This window comes from Protobothrops mucrosquamatus, unplaced genomic scaffold, assembly GCF_001527695.2.
Source record: "Protobothrops mucrosquamatus isolate PMUCROS unplaced genomic scaffold, P.Mucros_1.0 scaffold445, whole genome shotgun sequence".
Taxonomy (NCBI): Eukaryota; Metazoa; Chordata; class Lepidosauria; order Squamata; family Viperidae; genus Protobothrops; species Protobothrops mucrosquamatus.
The window spans coordinates 39,073-46,605 of record NW_015386768.1 but is presented as its reverse complement, the minus strand read 5'-3'; positions in this window follow the sequence as shown (position 1 = coordinate 46,605).

The window sequence follows — 7,533 nt, the reverse complement described above, 5'->3', positions numbered from 1 at the left end:
ACTTACAAATATTTATTAGAGGTAGATTTGGAGGAAAAAATAGTGAAAGGGCCAATGATAGCATGGGCACGAAATGTGGGCCGAAATATAAAACTGGAAGAATGGGAAAGATTATGGAACAGAAATTGTAAACTGACATTGTCAACTTCATATAGGGAAAATCAATATAAAATGTTCTATAGATGGCATTTAACACCGGCGAGATTGGCTAAAATGTATAAAAATATGAATCCGGAATGCTGGAAATGTAAAAATAAGGAGGGAACATTCTATCACATGTGGTGGTTGTGCCATAAAGCAAAGACCTATTGGGAACGGATAAGGAATTGGATACAGGAGATAACTAAGGTGCAAATTGAACTCAAACCTGAACTTTTTCTTTTGGGTATAATAAATTTAAAGATGGAAAAACAACTCCAATACATCATTATACATATACTAAAAGCAGCCCGCATAGTATATGCCCAGTGTTGGAAGGGTGAAAACATACCTACAAATGATATGATTATATACAAAATTCTAGAATGCGCGGAAATGAATAAACTTAAGTTAGAATTAAAAGACAAGGAGGCAACAGAATTTTATGAAATATGGAACAAATGTTATGATTGGCTAGAACAGAGAAATAAAAAGACATGATTATTAATGTAAATAAATTGTAAATAATATATATGAGATGTATAACACAGTTCTGTTAAGAAAAAAAAAGAATGTATTTTTCATTTTTATTTTTGTTGTATAGCGAAAAAGGAATAAATAAAAATTAAAAATAAAATGAGAAGAGAGACAATCCTGACTATACATATTGCAGACCATTGTGTACCCCTCTATCCTCTATGCTAAGAAATCACAATCCTTTTACTATGTCCCCCAAATCACAAGAATAAAGCCCAGGAAAACAATACAGAAACAATGTTTCACTCATGAAGCCCCTGGTTATTGAAACATTGAAACAAGCCTGTAGATTTACAAAAGAGAGCTTGCTGAAGGTAATAGTCAAACTGAAGATAAGGGGATAAAATTAATTACATTTGTTTGGCAGGATTAGGACCAAGGAAGCCGATAATTAAGACCCATCATGAGCCTTTGCAACACAAGTAAAAACAATCAAATAACAAAACACACAAAGCAAGTTTCTAGATTACGAAACGGCATAAAAATCCATGTATTCATCAAATCAGTTTGGTCAGCTGTCCCAGAACTGCATGCTGTTGCTGGTTCTGCTCATCAATAAACAGACCTTCTTTCAAAAGCAGCTTCCATTTTATTCCCAGCTTTGAACTGGACCTGGTTTTTCTTTCAACACCTCACTCTTTTTTTCATTTTGCTCCAATGGTTGCAATTCTTTCTAATTAATCCTCTAGTACTCAAATCAATTTGAGTCTCTCTTTGGGTAATTTCTTCAGGTCTGGTCATCATTGCTGAGCACAAGACTCCAGAGGCAGTCATGGTATAGATTTACTGAAGACCATTATTCATGAGCACTGGTGATTCCAAAACTGAGAGGGTTTTTTAACAATTCCTGAGCACTGGAAAATGTTTGAGCTTTTATTTAATTTATTTGAGTTTTCCACAATGACATTCTGTCCAAATTAATATTATAATTCAATTTCTTCACTAAGCTTGCACAATTTCTGTTGCCCTTTCTCACTTTTGTTATTCTTTATCATCTTTTTGATGAAGAGTTCTGGAAAGATTGAGAATTCTAGTCTATTTTATTGAAAAAAAATCACAAAATGTAAATTGCACTAAGACACTGCAAAATACCAGAACATGTTTTTTCTCTGAAGGGAGTCCCTGAATTTAAAGCAAAGGGAACAATAATATATGTATCTGCTCTCAAGGTGGAACTTACAAACTTTCTATAGAAAGCAGAAATGGGTCTTTTTCGAAAACTGGGACTTCAGACAACATAACGTTTCCGAGGGGCATATTTCCACCAATAATAAGATCATCAGGCTTATAGTAGCTTTTCTCTGACTGGAAATAATTCCTCAACACACATATAGCTTGCATCTTCTTTGCAGAAGTTGGAGGCAAAAGCCAGAAGAGAAACATCAGCAGGAGTGGCAGCCCAGTCATTCTTGTTATCTTTCCACCTAGATCAGAAAACAAGGTTTGTGCAGAAGCTGAATTGCAGGTAATACTTGAAATCTCAGCAGAGCTTTAGCACAATAGCAATTGGCCATCCCAACTGGATGGTTTCATGACAAGTTTATTTAAACCGTGCTTTGTCTTACCTGTTTGTGGGCTGTGACCAAAGGGGAAACAAAGGCATCTGAGTCTCTTTAAACCCAGGAGTTATCTCTTTTTGAGATCAGCTAAGGTGACATGTTTTGCCCCCAGAAAACTCAGAAATATTTTTTAACACAAGGTTTATCTTGGAAAGATTTTATATCTAGTAATCCATAAGGGTTATATAAAGAATTACTGTTCTTCTGATAATTGCAAAGAAGTGGGAAGCAATTATCCTTCCCCACTTAGCAATTGTTTCTCTTCATACATCAGAATGGAACACATATTTGTGTCTCTTGTTGCAATGCACAGAGCAGATGGATTTGAGAGTCATGGTGAAGTTATGTATTTGACCTACATGAAACTGAGTCCGGGCAAACAAGATTGTGGCTTGTGCCACAGTTTGGTCAAGTAGTATGAGTGTTAATGGGCCATGGTGACACATGTCAATCAATTGTACTCTGGGAATTGTGAGCAATCATAACAATCTTTGGATGGAATAACTGGTTTTGTCAACCATCCCATTGGCATGTACACCAAAAGAAACTCCTGGGACATTTTTCGTTTTACCAAGAGAGTAACTTTATTGACAGATCCATATAGGTAAAGCAAAAGCAAAGCCAGTTCTAAGTTTTTGGCAAGAAGAACAGCATAGTAAAAATCCCTTTTCCTTCCCCGTCCACTGTCCACCAATTCAGGTTAAGCATTTTATTATGAGAAAACAGTCTGCACCTTTCAAAAGTCTTCAGTGTCTGACCTTGGGGTTGTGAGATTTTCTCAGCCTGCAAAGGGCTCCCCTAAATTCCTTTTCTCCTTCCCAGTTCCCCACACATTCCAACCATCTTCCTCCTCCCTCCCTTAGCTTCTTTGTTAAGTTGCAAGTAGAAAGAAGTGCCTTGCAAGTCAACCATGACACATTTTTTATTAATGGGGGTCCATAGTGTTGTGTGCTTCTCTCTTTTATTTGAAGCTGGTTCCAAAACTGGGAAACATGCTCCAAAAAAAAGCCAGTTTTGCCAGTAAAACCAGCTGTCTGTCAGCAGGACCCAAAAAAATATCTCTGGAGATCAGGACACCATCTTGGGGACTTCTCTTGCTTAGGAGTGCTGTGCTAACTTCTGCTCAAGGAGCAGTATGGTAACTATGGTGAGGAAAGTGTTTGTAAAGGTTTTGTTAGGTGTAAAAGATCAGGAGCACATGAAATTCTCTGTACTCTAGAAAGAGTACAGAGAAGAGCAACAAAGATGATTAGGGGACTGGAGGCTAAAACATATAAGGAACGGTTGCTGGAATTGGGTATGTCTAGTTTAACAAAGAGAAGGACGAGGGGGGACATGACAGCAGTGTTCCAATATCTCAGGGGCTGCCACAAAGAAGAGGGAGTCAAGCTATTTTCCAAGGCACCTGAAGGCAGGACAAGGAGCAACGGGTGGAAGCTAACCAAAAGAGAGGAAACCTAGAACTAAGGAGAAACTTCCTGACGGTTAGAACAATTAACCAGTGGAACAACCTGCCTCCAGAAACGGTGAATGCTCCAACACTGGAAGTTTTTAAGAAGAAACTGGACAGCCATTTGTCTGAAATTGTATAGGGTTACCTGCCTGAGCAGGGGGTTGGACTAGATGACCTCCAAGGTCCCTTCCAACTTTTTTATTATTATTATTATTATTATTATTATTATTATTATTATTATTATTATTATTATTATTATTATTATTATTATTATTATTATTATTATTATTATTATTATTATTATTATTATTATTATTATTATTATTTCTATTGAAACTGATTAATTCTTCCCCTAGTCATAAAACAATTGCTGGACCACAGCATATGGTATGTTATGTGCTCCTGGCTACTTTTCTTCATGACGAGAGGCAACATCGCCTGACCAATAACCAGCCAAGACACAGTTAAAACCGCCTTATTTCAATTATTGCAATATGCAGGGAGAGAAGCTATCAAAGCTTGGTTGTCTCCAAACTTCATCATCTCAAATCAACATCTTTATAATTCCGTACACCGGCCACCCATCCCTTCTCATTCCCGATTGGCTGAGGTACTATGAGGTTACATTCTCTCTGACTGCCTTCTACATATTTCCTGCTACAAACTAAATCATAAATCACATGTGCATTTCAATTAAATGATAATATAATGCAAGCTGTGTCAAATAATATTCAATAGGATTCTGAGCATGCTGTGTTGGCTTGTCTGGGATATTTTATGGCTCCTTAGAACAATAGATTCTTTCCTGTTGAGTTTTAGTTTTGCTTTTCCTGTTATCCAATTCTTTTAGTTTTGCCTTTCCTGTTATCAAATTTGGTTTTATCTTTCAGTTCGCTATTTCCTCTTACAGCTATTTCATCTTACAGATATTTCCTCTTACAATTAATTCCTCTTACAATATTATATTTTTCTTACAATATTACATTTTGAAGACCATTCACTTAAGCCTATCACTGGACAATTTTGGTGGACCCTGAATGAAGCAGGTCATTCAGGCTTTTTCAGTGAGGATTCAGGACTGAGTATGTGATGGATAAGGACTCCTGTTTTGAGCAGGGGTTAGTTTTGCCTTTCCTGTTATCCAATTGTTTTAATTTTGCCTTTACTTTCATCCAATTCGGTTTTATCTTTCAGCTAGTTATTTCCTCTTACAGCTATATATTCTAGCAATTTATTCTTCTTACAGTATTATTTTTTTTCTTTTTCTTCTTCTTCTTCTTCTTCTTCTTCTTCTTCTTCTTCTTCTTCTTCTTCTTCTTCTTCTTCTTCTTCTTCTTCTTCTTTTTCTTTTTCTTTTTCTTCTTCTTCTTCTTCTTCTTCTTCTTCTTCTTCTTCTTCTTCTTCTTCTTCTTTTTCTTTTTCTTCTTCTTCTTTTTCTTTTTCTTCTTCTTCTTCTTCTTCTTCTTCTTCTTCTTCTTCTTCTTCTTCTTCTTCTTCTTCTTCTTCTTCTTCTTCTTCTTCTTCTTCTTCTTCTTCTTCTTCTTCTTCTTCTTCTTCTTCTTCTTCATTATTGGACGTTGGCGATCATGTTGGCAATCCTGTTTTTATCAGCAGCCACACAAAAAAGTGCTGCTGAGTTTTGTCCAAACCAATCCCTTAGATTTTGAAGCCACGATGTTCTTCTTCTGCCTGGACCTCGTTTGCCTTCAATCTTTCCCTGGAGTATGCTGTATTTTTCTAGGTGTTGCATCACATGTCCGAAATATTCTAATTTTCATGTTTTAATTGTTTTTCTTACAAAAATAAATGTTGAAGACCATTCACATAATCCTATCACTGGACAATTTTGGTGGATCCTGAATCAAGCAGATCATTCAGGCCTTTTCAGTGAGGATTCAAGCCTGGGTATGGGATGGATAAGGACTCCTGCTTTGGGCAGGTGAATGGACTAGAAGATGTCCAAGGTCCCTTCCAATCCTATGTTTGTATTATTCAGTCTGAGGAACCATCTCCCCCCAATGGTATTGGCCCATACCAGTTGATCCAGCACGCTGCAGGATCCCGTGGACCCAGAGCCTTGCTGGCCCTGCTGATCCTGGAATCAATTTCTTTGTCCAAATACCCATCACTAAAGATGATAATTCCTAAGTACTTGAAGTTGTTTACCTTTGTCAGGTAAGTGTCAAGAGACATAATTCAATGCAAGTTCAAGATCACAAATTTCCCAGCAAGGTTATCCACACCCAGTTTCCTACAAAAAGTCAGGAAGAACCAGCAAGTCACCAATCCTGTGCTGTAGACCAAAAATCAGCAATGAAAGGAATAAAAAGAGAAAATGTCCCCCTTAAAAATAATAAATGTATCTTTAACACCAAGCATTGTTTCAATATAGGGCCCTGGTGCTCACTGAGGTCACTTCAAATATTGGTAAACAAAGAATGGACTGATTGTTTCTGACAGCAGGTATATTGTGACCAATTGTATAACTTGATAAGGAATTATTTAACAGACAAAGTCCTCTTTATCCCATCATTTTTTAAGAAATTTTATCATATTCTAATCATGCCTCAAAGAAAAATATAAATAAGACCAATTCTTGCATTTCTTAGAAATTTTTATTTCTTACTATATTTTCTCTACAGTTCAGATCAGGCCTCAGAAGAATAATGTAGCATTTGGGGGAAAAGATGCAAGCCAAGAGACCAGCCCCAGAGACCAAGATGGAGAAGATCTCCACAGCTACCATGGACTTCCCTTTGGTGCTCAGGTAGGTAGGGAGGAAGCTGATCCAAACACTGCAGAAGACCAGCATGCTAAAAGTAATGAACTTGGCTTCATTAAAACTATCAGGCAATTTCCTAGCTAGAAATGCCACTGTGAAGCTGACAAGGGCCAAAAAACCTAGATAGGCAAGGACAATGTAAAACATTAAAGCTGAGCCTTGCTTACATTCCAAGATGGTCTCTCCAAACAAGGAGTGGAAATCCAAGTTAGGAAATGGGGGACAGGATACCAGCCAGATGGCACAAAGAAGTGCTTGAACCAGGGGACAGACTAAGACAATGGAGTAAGTCAGTGGTTTTCCTAATAATTTTCTTGTCCTATTCCCTGGTTTGGTGGCCATGAAGGCCAAAACCACCATGATGGTCTTTGCCAACACAGAGGAAACTGCAAGGGAAAAGAGAATGGCAAAGGTAGATTGTTGAAAGACACATGTGATCTTCCCTGGTTGGCCAATGAAGAGAAAGGAGCAGAGGAAGCAGAGCAGGAGGGAGACCAAGAGGATGTAGGTGAGATCTCGGTTGTTGGCCTTGACAATTGGTGTGTCATGATATTTATAAAAAATAACCAGGACTGCAGATACAATCACTGAATGAAAAAGAGTAAGGACTACTAAGATGTATCCCAGGGTGTCTTGATAGTCAAGGAAGTGGAGCTTCTTGGCAATGCATTGATCCTTGTCCTTGTTGGGATATTGGTCTTCTGGGCAGGGTTCACAGTAAGCTGCATCTGAAATCAAAAGTTTTTTTTTCTAAGGATTTCTTGAACAACTACCATGCACATTATCCCTCCCGCAAAGGTGATACGGGTATTGCCTTTCTGCTGTTGACCTACCCACAAAGGGAATAATGAAAGAACTCATTGTTCCTTTTATGGGGCATTGAAAAGAGCAAATCATCCTTCATTTATGATGATCCTGGGGATAGATTAGCCAGAGACAAGGGTTTGTTCAGTTCCAGCTATCCATTCACTGTGAACTTCCTTGACAATTGTGACTTTCAATCTGAGATTGCTGCCTGTTTTTTTCCCTCTCTTTATAATGGAACCCACAGAAGACCGATAAAT